A 20289-nucleotide genomic window follows, 5' to 3' on the forward strand; every position below is an offset into this window, starting at 1 on the left:
AGAGAAAATAGGGCAGGTCAGAAATAATTTTGTTTCACACTGTATTAGTCAGCTCGGGCTGCCGTGACGAAATATCATAGACTAGGTGGCTTAAACAACAGACATTTATTTCTCACAGTTCTGGGGGGCTAGAAGTCTAAGATTGCAGTGCCAGCATGGTTGAGTTCAGGTGAAGCCTTTCCTCCTGGCTTGCAGATCACTGCCTTCTCGCTTTGTCTTCACATGGGGGAGAAAGAGAGAGAGAGAGAGAGAGAGGGAGAGATATTGCTTCCTCTTCTCATAAAGCCACCAAGCTTATCCTGTTAGGATCCCACCCTTATGACCTAAATTAACATTAATTACCTCCTAAAGACCCTCTCTCCAGATACAGTCAAATTAGGTGTTTAACATATGAATGGGGGTGGGGCACAATTCAGAATTGAGTCCATAACCAACACCTTGTAAGCAACCACCTTCTACAGGTACTCAGCAGATATATCCCCTTAGTGTAAGAATTCCGGATTGTGAATACACTGTGCTTCAGTGTTCTTATTGGTTTTAAAACTTTCAACATACGCTAGAGAAGTGGAAAATCAGTATAGTGCAAGACCACTGAGACCTGCAGTCTGGAAGCAAACGTTCTCTCATTTGGTCAATAACAAGAGCATTTCAAGATGAGTGAGTCTAATAAACACTAAATCTTTCTTATCAGAACAGGACTATTCCCTTGAACACAGGGTTTCCCCTAAAATGAGCTGCTTATGAATCAACCAGGGCCATTGCCTAACAGTACCACAGATGAGAAAACCTAAATCCTTTATACACTTCATCAAGATATTTTCTAGTAAATATAAGTCTTGCCCCGACATCACATTGTCCTTTATTCTCTCTCTTTGCTCTCTCATATAAATTCTGAATGCTATTTAAGAAATCCATAAGTTAAAGATTAAGATCTCTATTTAGGTAAGACCTCCTCTCCTCCACCTATGTACAGGCCTCCAACACCATGAATAAATGTGTCTTACACCACAATAATAACTTGATTCCAGGTTCTTGTCTCTTCCATAAGCCCTGCCTCACTCATCATCTGAATACAAAATGATCTTTTCTCTCCGAGTTTCTGTAGCACTTCTATTTCCTGTTTGTAAAATTCATTTGGGAACTGTTTACTGTAGACTTTCTCAACCTCAGACCTATTCTCGGGTATCATTAGTTCTCTGTGAGAACTTATATCTGACTATGTGTGTGTGTGCTTCATTCAATGATAATCTAAAAAATGGAGGCATGCTCTGGATCATCTGATGAATACCTTATCACTGATAATTGCCGTTATAATTTCAGTGCCCATTTGAGTTTCTGACTCTTTTGGTCCCAAGTAGTACCACTTTAATCATAACAAGCTAATAAGACAAGAGCATAGGCAGACTTAAGACGCAAATGATGCTTTTGCATTAAGTGAAAGCTAAATGAAAGCAAAGTATTCTCCATGCAGAAAATGTTACCATTAGTTCAAAAGAAAAAGTGCTGGGAGAATTATATCATCATTTAGCACACACTCATAGAAGCACGTCAGACTCAAAAGACTCTGTGCCAATTTAGTTTCAGTAAAACAATATTACTTACTACATTAAATCCATGATTGTTAATTGGAGTATGTGGCTTTGGTTATTTTTTCATATTTAATTTATAAATTTGTTTTGGTTTTATAGCTATGTAAGAACCATAAGCATGTGGAGTATATCTGGCCTATGTTTGTACATAAATATAAAGGTACATTATATTTAGGTTGCATTATAATATAAATAAAGTCAACACTGGAATTCCACAGGGTTTTTTAAAGTTACAACTATAAAATCCTAATATTTTTTATTATTTATTTTAATATAATACTATGTTGTGATGTTTCTTTTATTGTGGCCTTAAATGGTTGTTTCAATCTTTTCCTATTTAATTATTTCCATCCGTTATTGCCTTTTTCCCCAAAATAAAATGTAAATTTCTAAAGACAGAAATGAGCTTTCAGGCCATTTGCATCCTCCTCAGCATCTAGCACAGTGCTGAGGACATCATGAATGCCCAATTACATCGGTGGATTTTAGCTCTTTGATCAACCACTCTGGACTTAACTTCCCGTTCCAGAACATGTCTGTTTGTTGTTCTAAATCCACTTCCACGAAAGGTATTTTTTTTAATTTAATTAGTCTTATATTTCTGGTATCAACTATGATTACTGAGTATACCCTGAGTGCCAAGAACTGCTCTAAGCACTTGATATAGATCATCTCACTTCATAATAACTGTTGGAAGGCAGGTGGGAAAATAAACAGATTACTTCTGCTTATTAATAAGGAAACTAAGTCATAGAGACCATAAGTACATTGCCCAAAGGTCATACAACTAGTAAGTGGTGGCAGTAGGGTTCTAACCATGGAATACTAAGCCCATGGCCCGTCCTCATACTGCCTGCAACTGAAGTTTGCAACAGGAATGTGCAAGTTATTGTTGTATTACCGCACTGATGCCTCAGATCCTTCATCAGAAAAGTGTGACTCGATAGTGAAAATGTTCCCCTTCACTCTTCAGGGAAATGGGTGGCTACCACATCATGACTGAACACCTAAAGTATAATGTCTATTGTAAAGGTGCAAATGGCAAAGTGTGAGTTGTTCAAACTCCAAAGTTCTTAAATGGACATGTGATTGGAAAGCAAATATTTTGATATTTATTTGGTCTATTACTCATTTTATTTTACTCTTTATTTTGCTTGGAATAGTGCTCAGCACATAATAGAATTCAAATATTTGTTGAATGGATGAAATCTCCTTTTTCAAGTTTAGAAATAGTAGTTTAGGTTCATCTTTCATGTGCAAAACTCAATTTATTTTTGTTGCCAATTCATTCTTTACTAATTAAAAAAAAATCTCCACTAATTCTAAGACTACATCTGGATACCTGAAAAAATGACCTAATATTTTTATGATCTTAATGATGCAATCTCTTTGGGCATATGGGTTACTGGAATAACGACACATGTTGACTGCAGATCATTTCAATTGTGGTCGGTAGACAGAGTCTTCAAAGCACGTTATTTTCACTGCTATTTTTTTTCTGTCCTTTTTTGTCTCAGCTGCCAGAAGAGTGGATGATCTCTGACAAGGTCTCTCCTCCCAGTGAGTTTGCAGAACATACACTTCTTTAATGTAACAAATCTAGTTCCCTCCGTTATTACACAGATTTGATTTCCCAGGAGACTCTCCTTTTTCCTGCAGTGGTGACAAGATTTGTTCTGTTGCAGCTCATAGCTCACAGCCTAGTGTATCACCTCATGGTAATGATCGGTTCCATCCCAGACTAATCATGAGGGTAACCCCAGGGTCATTATCAGAGTGCTATGTGTATGAATTGTGGTCTGTCCTCAGGTGTATCCTGAGATTCATTAATGCATTCATTCATTCACCCAGTCCTTCAACACACAATTAATACTTACTTACTCTGTGACAGGAGCTAGGGGCTGTGGATATAGAAATGATTAGGAAAAATAAAGCCTGCTCCAAGACACTCGCACTTTGGAGAGACATGCAAATGATTGTTAAATGGTGAGATAAGCATTGTAATTTTATAGGTGCTCAGATCGTAGGATGAGGATGTGGCAGCCGTGAGGTAGTGAAACATAAAAAAGAACCACTACTTTGGGCTGTTTGATATCTTTTCCTCCTAGTTTTAATGAAATATAATTGATAAATAACATTGTATAAGTTTAAGGTCTATAACATATTGATTTGATAAATGTATATATTGCGAAATAATTACCACAAGTTTAGTTAACATCAGTTACTTCACACAGTTACAGATTTTTTTTCCTAGTGATGAGAATTTTAAGATCCACTCTCTTAGCAACTTTCAAAAATGCAATACAGTATTTTAACCATAGTCATCCTATTGTACATTACATCCCAGAACTTATTTATCTTATAACTGGGAAGTTTGTACCTTTTGACCCCCTTCACTCATTTCCCCCACCCCATCCCCAGCCTCTGGCAACCACAAATCTGATCTCTGTTTCTATAAGTTTGGTTTTTTTAGATTCCACATATAAGTGAGATCATACAGTATTTGTTTTTCTCTGTCTGAGTTATTTCACTTAGCGTAAGGCCCTCAAGGTCCATCCATGTTGTCTCAAATGGCAGGATTTCCTTCTTTTTAAAGGCTGAGTAATATTCCACTGTATGTAAACACACATACACACACACACACACACACACACCCCACATTTTCTTTATCTATTCATCCATTGATGGACACTTAGGTTGCTTCCATGTTTTGGCTATTGTAAATAATGCTGCAATGAACATAGGAGAACAGATATCTTTTCAGGGTGGTGATATATACCAGAAGTGGAATTGCTGGATCCTTCAGATATACACCAGAAGTGGAATTGCTGGATCATATGATGGTTCTATATTTTTATTTTTTTGAGGAGCCTCTAGACTGTTTTCCATAGTGTCTGCACCAATTTATATTCCTACTAACAGTGCACAGGGGTTCCCTTTTCTCTACATCCTCGCCAGCACTTGTTATCCCCTGTCTTTTTTATAATGGCCATTCTAACAGGTATGAGGTGACATCTCCTTGTGGTTTTGATTTGCATTTCCCTGATGATTAGTGATATTGAGTATCTTTTCACGTACCTGTCGGCCCCTTGAATATCTTCTTTGGAAAAATGTCTGTTCAGGTCTTTTGCTCATTTTTAAATTGGATGACTTTTTTTTGCTGTTAAGTTATATGAGTTCCTTATGTATTTTGGATATTATCTCATTATCAGATGTGTGGTTTGCAAATATTTCTCCCATTCCATAGGATGCCTTTTCATTTTTTGGTTATTTCTTCTGCTGTGCAGAAGTTTTTTAGTTTGATGGAGTCCCACTTATTTTTTATTTTGTTGCTTGTACTTTAAGTGTCATATCCAAAAATTCATTGCCAAGACCCATGTCAAGAAGTTTTTCCCTATGTTTTCTTCTAGGAGTTTTATGGTTTTGGGTCCTATATTTAAGCGTTTAATCTATTTTGAGTTAATTTTTGTGAGTAGTGTAAGATAGGGGTCTAGTTTCATTCTTTTGCATGTAAATATCGATTTCCTCAGCACTGTTTATTGAAGAGATTGTCTTATCTCCATTGGATATTCTTGGCTCCCTTGTCATATATGAGCTGACCATATATGCATGAGTTTATTTCTGGGCTCTTGATTCTGTTATGACATCTTCTTGAAGTCTGTTTAGAACAGCAACCAGAGTGATGGGAATAAATGCCCCATCTGCAAGACTGGTCTTTAGAAGCATGAAACCTCACCAGAGATTGAGTGAGAAGCTGCAAATGCTGGCAGCCAGCTTAATAGCTATTTGAAGTCTTGTGTGCTGTTCTTTTTTAATATGCATAAATTCATGTGAATTTTCATGTTAGCATAATATAGCATATTTATTTTAATGTAAAAATGTGTTAAATTAATTAGCCTCCCCCATTTTGCAACCGACAAGTTTCTCAAGTAAAATGTATACTCTAGGAAAAAACGCCAAATTCTTCCTGAGACTTTTCATACTCTTTGGCACAGGAATGAGTACTCCTATTTTAGGCTGAGAAAAAAAACCACTGTAAGAAAAAAGAAATAGAACAATATTTCATTCAGTATGATGAGAGTGTGATAAGTCCCAAAAATCTTTGACTAAGCTAATTAACAAAATGGTATAAAATCCAATTTAAATCCATAGGCCATAATTATTTTGGCAAACGATATAAGAGAAAGTTTACAAAGCTGTTGATGCAAGTAATTTTGAAAATGCAAAGCATTGGCTTAACAATTAGCCCTTTTTTGAATATATAAGAGAGAAGATTTGAGAATATTTATATAACAGTTACCATAAAAATGTATCTTAAAGTTATACTTACTCTACAACTTGTCATTATAAAATTAGGTTTTGATCTGTCTATTTTTTCTCCTCATATTGAACATTTTGTGTAGGTGGTTCCAAGTTCTGCTGATTTGTAGTCTTGAGACTATGAGTGTGTATTATAGGCAACTACGCAGAAAATATTTGTTATAGAAAAAAAGTTTACTTAAATGTTTAAACCATTTGCCCTAGGAGGCTGATCTTATTCACCAACCTGAAGGTGCTTAACCCACCGACTTAGACCTCCTTGATCTGATCCTAATTAACTAAACTAGTATAAAAAGTTTGAACAGTCTCTTTTAGAACTAGGAATGTAGCTAAGGCATTCCTGCTCATAAAAAGCTACTTTTAGAAGTAAAGTAAAGTGATTCTCACAGATGAACTTGAAAACACAATGCAAAATCTTGATTTTTCTCTAAGTTCCCCAACTAGAACTCAACAAAATCCATGCATTATCTGCCACCTGTTCCTACCTCCCCCTGCTGTACAATCTGATCACAGCTCTAGCAAGCTGCCAGCTGCTCCTCCTCCTTCCCCCTCTAACCTGGTAGTGCATCAGCACTCACCAGGTTACCCAAATCCAAGTCTTTTTGTGTGCGTGTGTGTGAGGAAGATCAGCCCTGAGCTAACATCCATGCCAATCCTCCTCTTTTTGCTGAGGAAGACTGGCCCCGGGCTAACATCCGTGCCCATCTTCCTCCACTTTATGTGGGTTGCCGCCACAGCATGGCCTGACAAACGGTGTATCGGTCTGTGCGCGCCCGGGACCCGAACCCGGGCCGCTGGCAGCGGAGCACGTGCACTTAACCGCTACGCCACGAGGCCAGCCCCGAAGTCTTTTTTGATTTCTGTCTCTTCTCTCTAACCACCAGTCTGTCACCACCCATAACAGGCAAGCTGCCTCCAATAAATATTCACAGTGGCTGCATGCTGCTCAGCACAGGGAATTCTTTCAGGTCCTCACTTCCTGACCTCCTATTCTTGGCCTTCCTATGCCTCCACTCCATGTTCTAGAACCCAGTAACCTAGATTCAGATGCCAGCTTGGTGACAAACTTAGAAATCCCGTAGGATGTTACTATTCAGAATCTGTCCCCTCCTGCGCTGCAGGTCAGTACATTCCAATCTCTATACACTGCATCTGTTGCACTCAGAGAGGCAGAGCAGGGTCATGTCTCCCAGCTGCCGGTCACTCCCCATTCCAATCCATACCCCACCTGCCAGCAGAGGAACCACATCATTCCACCACTCAAAGTAGTCACTGAATCCCTGCTGCCCAACACATGATAACATCTATAACTTCACTTAGATGCACATTTTAGGCCCATGGCAATCTGGCTCAGACTACCATGTCCCCTACATGCACGTCACATTAGATTATCCCACACACTTATTATTTTATTTAATATTTAGTGAGTGATTGCTACATGCCAGGCATTGGGCTAGGGAATTCCACAATGAGTAATTTTGACACTCCTAGAAAAGTCCTATCTAGAGGGGGTATGGAAAGCAAATAATTAAAACAGTGATGAGAGCTATGAGTGATGTTTAAGAGATAGCCTAGGAGTGTCCCGAACCCAGTTTGGAAGCCTCCCATAGGGATGGATTTCTAGAAGACATCTGGGAAAAGCAAGACCTGAAAGACAAATGTATACTATGCCAAGAATTTACCACCTAGTTTCTCTCTTTTGAAAGATCTTTTCTCTTTCCAGAGAGAATTCTTACTCGGTCACTCCCTGAGGCTCTCCCTGACCTTCCCAGGCAGAACTAAATGTTCTTTCACCCATGGCTCCGTAGCACATCTACCATACTCCTATTACTGCTCTTACCCTGTTGCATCACAGTGATTGGTGAAGGTGACTGGCCTCGCTCTCACCCAGGAGCTCCATCAAGGCAGAGGAGGTGTCTTTATCCGTCTTTGTGCCCAGCCACACCTGACACCTAGTATGTGTCCAACAGTGTTTGATGAATAATCGAATTTAACAAAGGGTGAATATGTCAACTTTGACATTTTAAAGTCCATGTTAAAATAAGTAAGGCGTCTGTAGGGCTATAACACATTAAGGAGAGTCCTTTATTATATACAAAAATCTTTTTACATTTTAGAAAACAATACATGAGGAAATGAGACAATAAATATTCCCTGTGGAAATGATGGGGAACAAATGAAAGGGAACAAATGGTTTCTTATGTTTGGACACATTTTCCAGCACGCGGTTGATTCGAGCAATGTTTACAAGTGCTGCTAAATTGTGGGCTGGTAGGCACTTTGCCATTCACAGGTTTCAGCTGTGAGTGGGGTCAGTATAGACAGCTCACAGGAATCACCCATAAGGCCCCAGCCATGCCAGCCCAGAGTAAACCCACCCATAGGCTTCTGGGCCACTTAACCGCACTGATCTTCACCCAGAGCCACTGGGGCCACAGTGTATGGCCTTTGCATGGGGCAAGAAAGACAACAGGATTACACACACACACACACACACACACACACACGCACGCACACACACACACCCCACAGGCCGGGTAATTAAACTAACCACAATTACACCAAAAGCTTAGCATCTATTTTTGTCATCCGTAAAGGTCACTCCCCATTAGATTGCGGGTAGACTTCTCTACAATTTTTGACTTCACATCCCCTAGTGGTATAGAACACAGGCTATTTTGGTCACCAGCAAGCTCAGGGTAGCTGAAAATATATTACCCATGTACCTCACCACCACACGTTGCTTTAAAATTTCTTCTAAAATATTTAGAAAATGTTTCTTTTGGAGACTGGCAGGCTATTGTTTGTTTTGCTTTTCCATCTGGTATTCAATTAATATACTAATAACCACTCTGATTTCTCTTGCTATGATATTGATTTTATTTTTTCTTGTGGCATGTTTATTTTCACTGGGGGATGGAAAAGCACTACAGATTGGAAGCAATGTTTCATTTACAGCTACTACATGTAATGCAACCCAAGCGCTGCTAACGCTCTGTAACGGGGGCATGGCTAAATCTAACTCAGATTTCTCCACGTGCTTAGCATTTTCTTGGATGCTAATGTCCATTAACTTTCTATTATTAATTTTATGCTTATAAACATTATGTTAATAAATATGAACAATATTGTAAAGCACAAATGGAATATTAAAAGTCAGAGAGATATGGATTATAAAACATTTGCAGATAAATTTGTGTCTCGTGTGGTGTCTTTTCTTTCATTCCCACTTTTCATCTTTCCTATTAATTCTGTTGGCTCCTGCAGAAGTCACTGAGCTCTGGTCTGAAGTCTCAGGGGCATTTTGCAGCTGTGAAGCCAGGAATTTAAGGACAACTGAGATAGAGGATAGAAATGTTCAGAGAAAAGTAATTTCATCTGCAGATGAGCCAGCTAGAAATATCCTCGTCGCACTTGACAAAAAGCCTGTTAGTGGGGAGAAAGTGCAACTACCTGCACTTGAGAGAAGATAATAAAGGCGAAAAACTGTTATATTGCTGAAGGCAATGGCCATGGTTACACTTCTTCTCTGTCTCTCGTAGGGTCTTGTACAGTGCTGAGCAATTAGTAGGTGCTCAGTAAATCTTTGTGGATTGATAGAGGTGAGCTTGACACATGGTTCAAATGATGCCAGCTCTGAGTTGATTCCTCCTTTAAGCCAGTCTGTAAAATATATCCCAAACTTTTCACTTGGCCAGCCCACCCCAGATCTGAGCCGTTGTTACAATAAACTTTGAAGTCCATCCCACTCCTGGATACATCCTCAGAAGGACGATCTGCTGAGAGTAGGTCAGAGACATCGCTCCCTTGTTCTGGTTCCCTTTACCATCCCATTAAAATCTCTCGGTAGCTGCTGGTGCTTTCTTTTTCTGTCTGAGTAGAAAAATATCTTTAAATCGAGTTCTTAAGTTTTTCCTCCATAATCCCTAAGTGCTCAGGATGAAATGCTGAAAAAGACCTGGACTCCGCTTTCCAGGATTTTTGCACCCTGCTGGAGGAGGTTGGGTACCTGGCCAAAACACAGATGTTCGGTGAATGTCAGCAGGATTAAATTAGCTGAAGGAGACATCTACTTTCTGCCTCTTGAATATCACAATTATTTCTTTCTTAAAGTTGCTTGGACTTAAAGAGTGCATTTGATTCATTCCTCAAAATGCCTCTGTTGAGTGTTCCATTAAAGTTCACAACATTTTGTTTTCTGTTTTTTAATGTAAGGAAATAGTTGCCATTAAGAGTAAATTTGCTTTTCAGACATAGTCAAAAGTCATTTAGATACAAGTCTCATAAATAAAGGGGCTGATAAGTCTGGGGAATAGCATTGTAAGATCAAGATAAAATATGGCTATGAAGTAATGAGGTCATTTTCTTGCTCATAAACTGATCTGAAATGATATAAAAATAATAGAAACTAACATTTTGAGCACTTAATCAGCACCAAGTGCGTTGCGTACACCATTTCACTTAATCCTCATAACCACCAAATAATTTATGTATCATTTTTGTTTCCATTTTAAAAATGTGCATAGAAAAGCTAAGAAACTTGCCCAAAATGACATAAAAGAAGGGTTGGGATTTGAAGCCAGGTGTACTCGAGACCAGCCCTGTGTGCTAAGCCACCAACCAAACTGACCTCCACAAAGTGAAGTCTAGAGAGGTTTTGAGTATGTACACCATATTATAAAAGCATTTTCAGGAATGACCCAGACTCTTCAAATCTGGATATATTGGCTACAGTGTATTGGGTACAAATTAGTCCAAAATATGTAACAAAGAGTCAGTATACACACGGCTGCATGAGGTCAACGTGACAAACTATAACTATAAATTGGGAGCGTGCACTTAGTAAATAAGCATGGAAGTTTTAATGCGTCATCTTAGAGACATCGAGGAAAGCAGCTTAATATTACCTCTCATTTATCAAAGAAGTATATATTAAGAATGCAGGAAAGAGTAGGGAGGAAAGAAGAACAGAACTCAAAGCAAAATATGCTCAGTATCAAGATTAGAGAATTAATCTGTCACATTTTCCCATTTTCTCCTGTTTTTCATAGAACCTGATAGGGTAAAGCAAGAATACAGAAGCAGTGTCCAGAAATTTTTTGAGTTTTAGCTTTTGTTTGCTTTATGATTACTCTTAGGGTTGCCAGAACTCACAAGTTCCTACACTCTCACGGTCTATTGTAGACAACTTGTATCATGCCCATGTTTAAAAGAATCAAATTTGAAGACCAATGTAAGGTTAGTTAAAAAAAAAAAAAAACAGAAAGAAAAACAACTAAGCTCAACAGATTTTTTTTTTTTTTTTTTTTTTTTTTTTTTTTTTTGTGAGGCGATCAGCCCTGAGCTAACATCCGCCAATCCTCCTCTTTTTTTCGCTGAGGAAGATGGCCCTGGGCTAACGTCGGTGCCTATCTTCCTCCACTTTATATGGGACGCCGCCACAGCATGGCTTACCAAGCAGTGCGTCGGTGCGCGCCCGGGATCCGAACCAGCGAACCCCGGGCCGCCGCAGCGGAGCGCGCGCACTTAACCGCTTGCGCCACCGGGCCGGCCCCAAGCTCAACAGATTTTTAATATAGATTAGATATTAGGCAAATAAGTTGCTTCTCGCTTTCACTAAATTAAAAAAACACAACATCTAACTCTTTGAAAGGTACTTGTGAATGTAAGCTTGGAAATATTCCAGCAATGACTTTGAAATGTTGTGTGTGTGTGTGTGTGTGTGTGTGTGTGAGAGAGAGAGAGAGAGAGAGAGAGAGAGAGAGAGAGATTATCAATATTCATGGGATTTGTATTACTGATTTCCATATTATCAGTCACAGGAATGCTTCTTTGAATATAGATTTACCATCTGCAGTTATACAATTAAAGTATGGTCACTAAATTCATAATGGATTCAGGTGCTTTTTAAAGAATTTTTAAATGAACAGATTTTTACTGGCAGACAAAAAAATTAGTGCTGGAATAATCATATACTGCTGAATCTTTGAAGATGAAAAGCTTAGAAGGGAAAGAAAGGGTATTTAGTTATTAAATGTGTAACTCTATTCACATCAAACAAAAATCTTGGGGTATCAAAATACTGCTGGGTTTTTCTGACTCTTTCAGGCTCAGAAGCTTTCATTTTAATAGGCTTAGGATGTTATTCTGCCTGTTTTTGCAACTCATTAAAGAAGAAAAAATATTTTCTTCTGAACTGAGCCTTTAATTTTAAAAGAAAAACTCCTCGTCTTTACTGAAAGGTGTAAAGAAGGATCCAGAACAGCCCTGTGTTTATTAAAACAGTATGTAACTTTAAATCCTAAGCCCTGGGTCTGATCGCAAATCAGCATGCCAATCGGTTGGTGGATTTAATTTAGTATTAGTGGATAGGGAGCAAATCAAACCGTTGTTTGGCCTACACAACTTCAAGTAGACCACTCTAATTTGTTTCTCCTGAATCGACTGCTTTTGACAGAACTGTACAATTGTGTCACTGCATAGCTTTAGGCTTCATTGTTTGCCTCTGAATTGGCCTGTCAAATTGGAAAATGCTCTTGATAAAATTTTAAAAGAAATACAGTAAGTCATAAAACAGTATCTATAATAATATGCTCAATATTGTCTTTTAAAAGTTATACATATATGTTCATAGAAAAAACATAAAGAAATATTAAACTATATGTTAAGGGAAATTATTTTTAGTAGATAAGATTGTAGGAAATGTTTGTTTTCTTCTTTGTGGCTTTAAAATTACTTTCTAAGTTTTCTACAAGAACGAGTGCTATTTTTACAAACAACAACAAAAAGGCAAGCATTAAATATTACTCTAAAATTTGGCATCAAGTATAAAAGTTCAAGTTAAATATGTTTGAAATTTCTGTTAGTCCCCTGTTTGTACTATTTCTTCTATCATAGACCTAAAAGATCTGCTTAAATAATTTATAGATTTATGGAGAGGATATGGTGTTCAATATAAATTATCTGGTTTTATGTTTTTGAATTTAGTTTGTTAATAATAGGATGACAAAGCTTTTTAAAGATGGAATTCACCACATCAAAATTGACGCACGTAGGCGCGAAATCAGTGCAGCTGACAGATTATGATAAGAAGATGAAAAGACAAGGATAATGACAGCCTGGCCTGAGCACCTTCTATTTACCCCCCATCAATGGCCAGGTGCCCCTGGGCCCTTCCCTGGAGCTCAACTGTGTCTCTACCAAGTTATTCCCCAGTTCTGCTTTGAAAGGCTGGCTTCAAAAAGGTGAAGAATCAAAAAGATTTATTTTGCATAGCTCCAATGGGGAGAGATAGGACAAATGGGGCCAATCTAATTTTGGCTTAAGGAAGAATGCCCTGAGAGTCATGGTCAAAATCTCTCTCCCCTGGGGGAGGAAGTAAGGTGTCAGTGAGGGCCTGGTCCAGCTGGGGCAGACTGAGGGAATCGCTCTACCACAACCAGGTAACAGTGAAATCAAGAGATGGTGAAGAACAGAGTCAAGCAGAAACCAAATCAGGTAAGGAAGCCAGTGGAGCTGCCCCAATAGGAAGGCGAGAGTCAGGTATCAGGCAGTGGGGAACTAATTCAGGGATAGACAATGATGCTGATGACTCCGGATCAAGATTGCCTACACAATTTTTGGAGCCCATTGCCAAACGAAAATGCAATGTAATTTGTTAAAAAATTATTAAGAATTTCAAGGTGGCACCAGCAGAGTACCAAGTCAAGCATGGGGCCCTTCTAAGCACAGGGCCTTACAAAGCCGGCTCTGCGTTGGAATGGCTCATCACCAGGAAGGGGAGGAGTGTTCCTAGGTTTATCATCCTTGGATGGTCTTACTTGCTAGCTCACCCAGGAATGACATGGAGACATGGGATGCATTAAAATGACAAGGAAGACAGAGCTTTTCAAAATGGACTCGGAAAGTATGGTCACAGGAAATGTTCAAATAAAGACTGCATGTTACAGAGAGAATTCAAGCGCTGGGTAGGTATTTCTACTTGAGGACCTTGAAGATACCTTTTGACTTGGAGTCTAGAATTCTGTGCTAGATTGAGAGGTCTAAAAATCATTTAAAAGTATTCTTCAGACTACAGGTTCTGTAAGTCCTGAGTTTTCCATATATTCCCAATTCCAATTGTTTTCATTCTTATAAGTATTATACCCTGACTTGTCAGCCAAGTCTATCTCAGGAGCATTGATACTATAATACAGTATTCCTCACTGACCTGCCTATCCTTAAAATGGCTAGATTTGCAGGTGATAATCTCTGAGACCTTTCAGACCTTCTCTCTCATCTCTAAACATGAGGATTAGGAGTGAAACATTAGATTCTATTTCTCTGCTCCACTGAATTCAAGTCTTCTTTTTCTTTCTTCTTCTTTAGAAACATTCACACAATGCAGGGAACTCATTTTCTTTTTCTTTTTGGCGAGGAAGATTGGCCCTAAGATAACATCTGTTGCCAATCTTCCTCTTTTTGCTTGAGGAAGATTTGCCCTGAGCTAACATCTGTTGCCAATCTTCCTCCTTTTGCTTGAGGAAGAGTCACCCTGAGCTAACATCTGTGCCAATCTTCCTCTATTTTGTATGTGGGTCACAGCCACAGCATGGCTTGAGAGAACTCATTTTCTTAACCACTTATCTCCTTATGGTAGAGTGTATAAATTGTTCTCATTCCCCATTCCTCCATGTCTCCCTGTGTCCACACTCTTTGCCATGTAACGTTGCAGTCCTTCCTCCTAAAGGTGGAGTATATTCCCCCTCTCATTGATAGTGTGCTGTACTATGTGGCTTACTTTGCCCATGGAACATGGGTGGAAATGACAGTGTGTCAGCTTCAAGTCTAGACCTTAAGAGGCAGCATGTGTTTCCACTTACTTCTTCTTCTGTTAGGGCCATGAGAAGAACATGCTCCAGGTCAAAGAGGATAGGATGAAAGACCAGTGGAGCAGACCTGGGCCCAAGCTGCAGTTTGGAACTAAGCTAAGCCAGGCCAAACTTTAATCAGCTAAACTCTAGGCAACTCATAAGCATATGAGCAAGAATAAATAATTATTATTGTTTTAAGCCACTGATTTGTTGCGCAGCGTTACTGTAACAAAAATTGATTAAGATACTCCTTAATTCTCTAGCTCTTTGAAACTTTTATCCATTAAATGATGGTGAATTTTGAACTCATTCATCAACTGTGAAGAGTGTGATGATGAAGAGTCCAGGTTTTGGAGTAAGTGGACCTGGATTGGAATCCTAGCACTGCAACACCTCAGGGCCTCTTCTATGGGATGGGGATAATAAGATGCCCGTCTTTTGGGGATTATTAAGGGGACTGAATTAGATAATGCACTTAGAGTTCTCAGCACAGTGTCTGGTATGTAATAAAAGGACAATAATTGTCAGCTGTTATTGAGGTTGGCCTCGAGTAAACACAGAATGGCCCAGCAAGTATGTCTGGAGGGGTGTGACTATTTGAGATAGGAATCACTTCATGAGGCTAAAACAATACCTGCTGTCACCTCAGACACAATCAAAGAGAATCAACACTGGGAAGAATAGCAGAATTGAGTGAGAAGGATTAAGGGAGAATGCATCCTAGCATTTTCTGAAACCAGTACCATGGTACAGCTTCTACAGCAACAGCTAGATCCTCTCAATGCACAGGATTCACCTGAAATGAGATAAAAGGCAAACTTGTTCTAGGATCCATTATCATTTATCACAGCACAATGAGTAACATGAGCAGATGGCCAATTATTTCTGCAACTGCAATAGATGAAGTGTGTTTAATGCGGGAGGGTGAGTATAGCTCAGTTGTTCCGCTTATGTACTGATGGGCAAGTCAAACAAAAACTTTGACTCAATAGAGGTTAGCAACAACCAACATCCACAATCTGTTCCTGGTTCACAAATATATTATAAATTTTCTTTGCAATAATTTCTGTTTGCTAGTTTATCAAGGGCATCTGTGCTTTAAACAAAGGTTCAATTCTTTTCTGTCAATCATTTCATCTTAATTGATTTTTGTGACAGTTAAATGAGATAATGCATGGGAAAAAAAGCTTTGCAAGGTGTAAAGGGCTGTACCTGCTGGCTAATTTAATTTAAATTGAATTGTGCAAGGAATTAAACATGCTTATCTCTTCCATTATGGTAAATTGTGAGCTGTCAGACCTGGGATTAGAACTTGAAGACAAAATCAAGGAAAATGAACAGGTGGCTGGGGGGCTGGTAGAGGGAGAATAGTCTTTTCTTCCAGAACCACTCACTGAGGGGAGGGTGATGGGAGCAAAGAGGAGAGCAGATAAAGGAAATGTGAGCTTTGGAAGCATTTTTCTCCCCCAAGGAAGTTTCTGCCTGAAAGAGTGACCAACTGCCACTTTATTTTAATTGAATGAAAAGAAAATATAACTTGCCACTTAGACACCAAATGGTTTCTATTATTTTGCAGTTTCCATTTCTCTTTGCAGGGCTCTAAGTCTTAAAACCCTCTTAAAGATTTAGTTACCAACAAATGACCTAAGCACAGGACACAGCCTCTCCTCATTTTCTCTGGCCCCTCACTAGCACTTTGTACAATCTCATAGGTGATGTGCAGTCCCCAGAGAAGTGGCATGAGGAGAAAAGTTACCTTGGAAACTTTTTCCTCTCTTATGGTACCCAAAGTTGATGGGGAAGAGTCAAGGTGGGGCTATTGTCGCCACTTCTTATTGGCTCTATGATCACGGACAATTCAGGTTCCAGATCCGCTAAAACTGGGATAATGATAGTACCTGCTTCATGGGAATGTTATGAGTGTTAAGTAAGATAATTCATGAAAAGAATTTAGCTCAGTGCTTGACAGATTGTGTTCAACTTAACGTTAGCCACTATTATATAGTCCTTCGGTGGTAAGGAAGAGAGCCGGGGGTTTGGGGTGAATGAGAGAGGCGGAATAGATGGCAGGAATAATTGTGAGCTGATACAAAGAAAAGACAAAAAAACTCATTAATTTAAACTAATTCAAATTTTGAAAATTGAATATCAGTTCGGTTTAAGTTCTCTCATATCGTAAAGGAAGCGCAAATGCTAAACAAATTAATAGCATGGAGAAAATCATAGGGAGAATGATTAAGCCAGCAGGGAAGAAATACTGCTTTTAAGGACATTAGAAGCATTTACTATCGTGGAACCAGCATGTTCGTTATATACTAGTCTTATCTATTTGATAATGTAACCTAAGATCTCTATTCAGCAAAATAGCCAGATTAACTTCACTGCATTAATTTAAAAGAGAAAAAAATCTCCTTTTTAATATTTCAGCTCAGGGAACCTTTTTACCAATTCACAGATTTTTAGTGATATTTTCCTGTAAATGTGCCATCTTGTACAGCTGAACTACGAAAAACAACATTTCCAATCCCTTGTGACATTAAAACTTGGCACAGGTCCAAATAAATCATTCTCAAATAGCACCACCAGTGACTACACTGTATGAACCTTTATGAAGTAATTTTGACAAACTACATCCTGGCATATCCATGTAAACGATTTTCAAATATATTTAGGACTACAGATATTAGCTGGGCACGCAAAGTAAATTAACCTCATCCTCTTTCTTTACAAGAATACGAGCGCCCCTCTTTGGTGTCAGATTACTCATGTCACATGCCAGAAAAAACACAATCAGATCTGGCTTGGCCTTCTGTTTCATCTTATGCCCATGTGGGCAAAGGCTTTAGGAATCATGGAGAGGTGCCATGCTGAAATGTGTTCATTAGCCTCCCTGCCCGGGGTGACTTCTGAATTGGTGCCTGTGTCTTGCTGCTGCATATATTCCTAAGACAACAGTAACACACAGTGAAATCAGCCCAGACCAAGGGATTCCAGTTGCCCAGGCCGGGCATGAAGATTACCTAGGCCTTGGTCACAGCCCTGATCACCCTCTCATTCCTCATTGTGTCAGAGGCAAAAGGCCAGAAATGTCATCATTTCTTAGCCACGGCTCCACAGTCTTCAGGACATAATCGTATCTTACTCTATTTGGGAAATCTCTTCGCTCCTGCTGTGAAAATATGCCCCCTCTTACTGCCAGAAATATTTGTTCAGGGCTTTCCGAAGTAGAGTTGATTACAAAGTTTCTTTCATAGGGACCTTTTATCCCTGAGACTGTTCCTTTGAACTAGAGGACAAATTTGAAACAGGATAAAGAAGAAGACAGATAAAATAGAAACAGGAAAGAGATCAGAGTTTAGGCAGCCAAATAACCAGAGCTCAAATATAATTTTTAAGTTCCTTGATCTTAGATGTTAGATGCGAAAGTGTGTTATCTAGCTTCTCTTTTTTCTTCTTCTTCACAATGGAGCTCTCCCTTGCAGGACATAATTTTTGTCTGGATTATGTTATGGGGGAAAAATCTCCATAGAGCCATCTTAGAAATAGAATGTGGGGGGGCCAGCCTGGTGGCGTAGTGGTTAAGTTTGGCATGCTCACTTCCGCAGCCCAGGGTTTGCAGGTTCAGATCCCAGGCACAGACCTACACCCCACACATCAAGCCATGCTGTGGCAGCATCCCATATACAAAATAGAGGAGGATGGGCACAGATGTCAGCTCAGGGCTGATCTTCCTCGCAAAAACATGAAATAGAATGGGGGGGGCAAGGAGGAAGAATATAAGATATAAGGCCATAAGGATGAATCTTTGAGTCTCCTGGCCTAGGTCACGTCACATGTGTTATATGTAGTTACTGTACCATTTACATGGAGATGCAGTTCCTCGAGAGATTTGTATGTAACTTTTAATAATTTTATGTATTTAGATATGACATACTTGGTCTATTTTCAGAGTTAAATGTAATAAAAACAAGATGACTAATCTGCGGCTCAGTTGTAGCAAAACTTAGGGAAAGTTATTCCCAGGATTATACTGGGTATTTCAGCAAGTCTGATTTGCAAAACTCCTACTAAGTTGTCAAAATACATGCAAGGGTCACTTTTGTGGTCAGAGCCTGGCATATTTGGTGAGATGCATCAATTCATTTCCAAACTTGCAAATTACAATAAATATGTTTATTCTTGTATGGGCAAGAAGACTTGATGACCGCCAAGAGGTTGGATTCAACCTATAAATGTGTTTTGTTCAGCCTCTACACTGTTAAACATATTTTTGGGGGAAGCTTTTAAAAATTGGGAGATTTCACACAAAAATCTATATTTCTGGCTTCTCCTGAAAATCTGTCAATCTTGGGACTATAGTCCCACATGGAAAAATCTGCAAGAAACTTTAGAAAGAATATACTCTTTTGATATGCCACAGCCCCCACCTTTTCCTTTTCTATTATATCTAGCCCCAGACACTCATTATTGTTACCTACAGGGTCATAGCAGCATTTGAATTTATAACTTCTAATGCAAATACTTCATAAATAGACTAAAAATTAACTTCTCAATAAAGTTACTTTATAGATAGTGTGAATTATTTTCTGCATTTCTTAGTCTGGTTTAACAGCCATATAAAGTGTGAGTGCACATGTGTACACACACACACACACACACACACACACACACAACATAGCTAAAAGAGCACTGAATTGCGAACTAAAAGATATATTTTTCTTCTAGCTCTTGCTCTGTCAGTAAACCAGTTGCAGGACTTGAATAATTTTCTGTATTCTTTCTAGGCCTAAAAGATTCATCTGTAAGATGAAGCTAGACAGCTTCCTAGCTTCCCTTCCAATCTAATATTCTACAGGTTTTTTTTCTTTTAAATTATTTAGGAAAATTTATTTTGGGACTTCAGTGATCCAGTTTGATTTCCTTCCCCATTAAAATTCATGGGACCACAGAACTAAACTGAAAACAAAATTAGGGTCCAGTTCTTTCATTTCATAGAAGGGAAAAACTGGTGCTTGGAGAGATCATATAAATAAATAGCAAAAACATGTGGTAAGTGCAAACAGAGGTGTTCAAAATGCTATGGGAACACAGAGAAGGAAGCAGATATTATCTATTTTGTCAAAAGTATCTCCTTTCTTCTGCCTGCTGTTTTATCCTTGGAGGATATTCTATGAGCCACAGGGCTGGGATGAGATTTAAAAGTGACACAGACCATTGACCCAATGATCCAATCTGGAATCTTGGAGTGACTAGGTTTAAAATGAATATTTTCCAAAATTTTATTGTACTCAGACTTGTATTATTTGGATCTATGTCTTTCCTCCCTACTAGGCAGTAGTAAATCTTTAAGAGCAAGTATCACTCACCTTTGTACTTCCATCCCCACTCAGCATTCCTAGCATGGTGCTTTGCACAGACTAGGTATTCAGTAAATGTTTGCTAAATCCAAAGAGGAACTTCCAGATCTATAATCCACAGAGATATTTTTCAATGGGTCCAAATAATTAATAACATAATACCATAAATGA

This window comes from Diceros bicornis, chromosome 3 (genome assembly GCF_020826845.1).
Source record: "Diceros bicornis minor isolate mBicDic1 chromosome 3, mDicBic1.mat.cur, whole genome shotgun sequence".
NCBI lineage: Eukaryota > Metazoa > Chordata > Mammalia > Perissodactyla > Rhinocerotidae > Diceros > Diceros bicornis.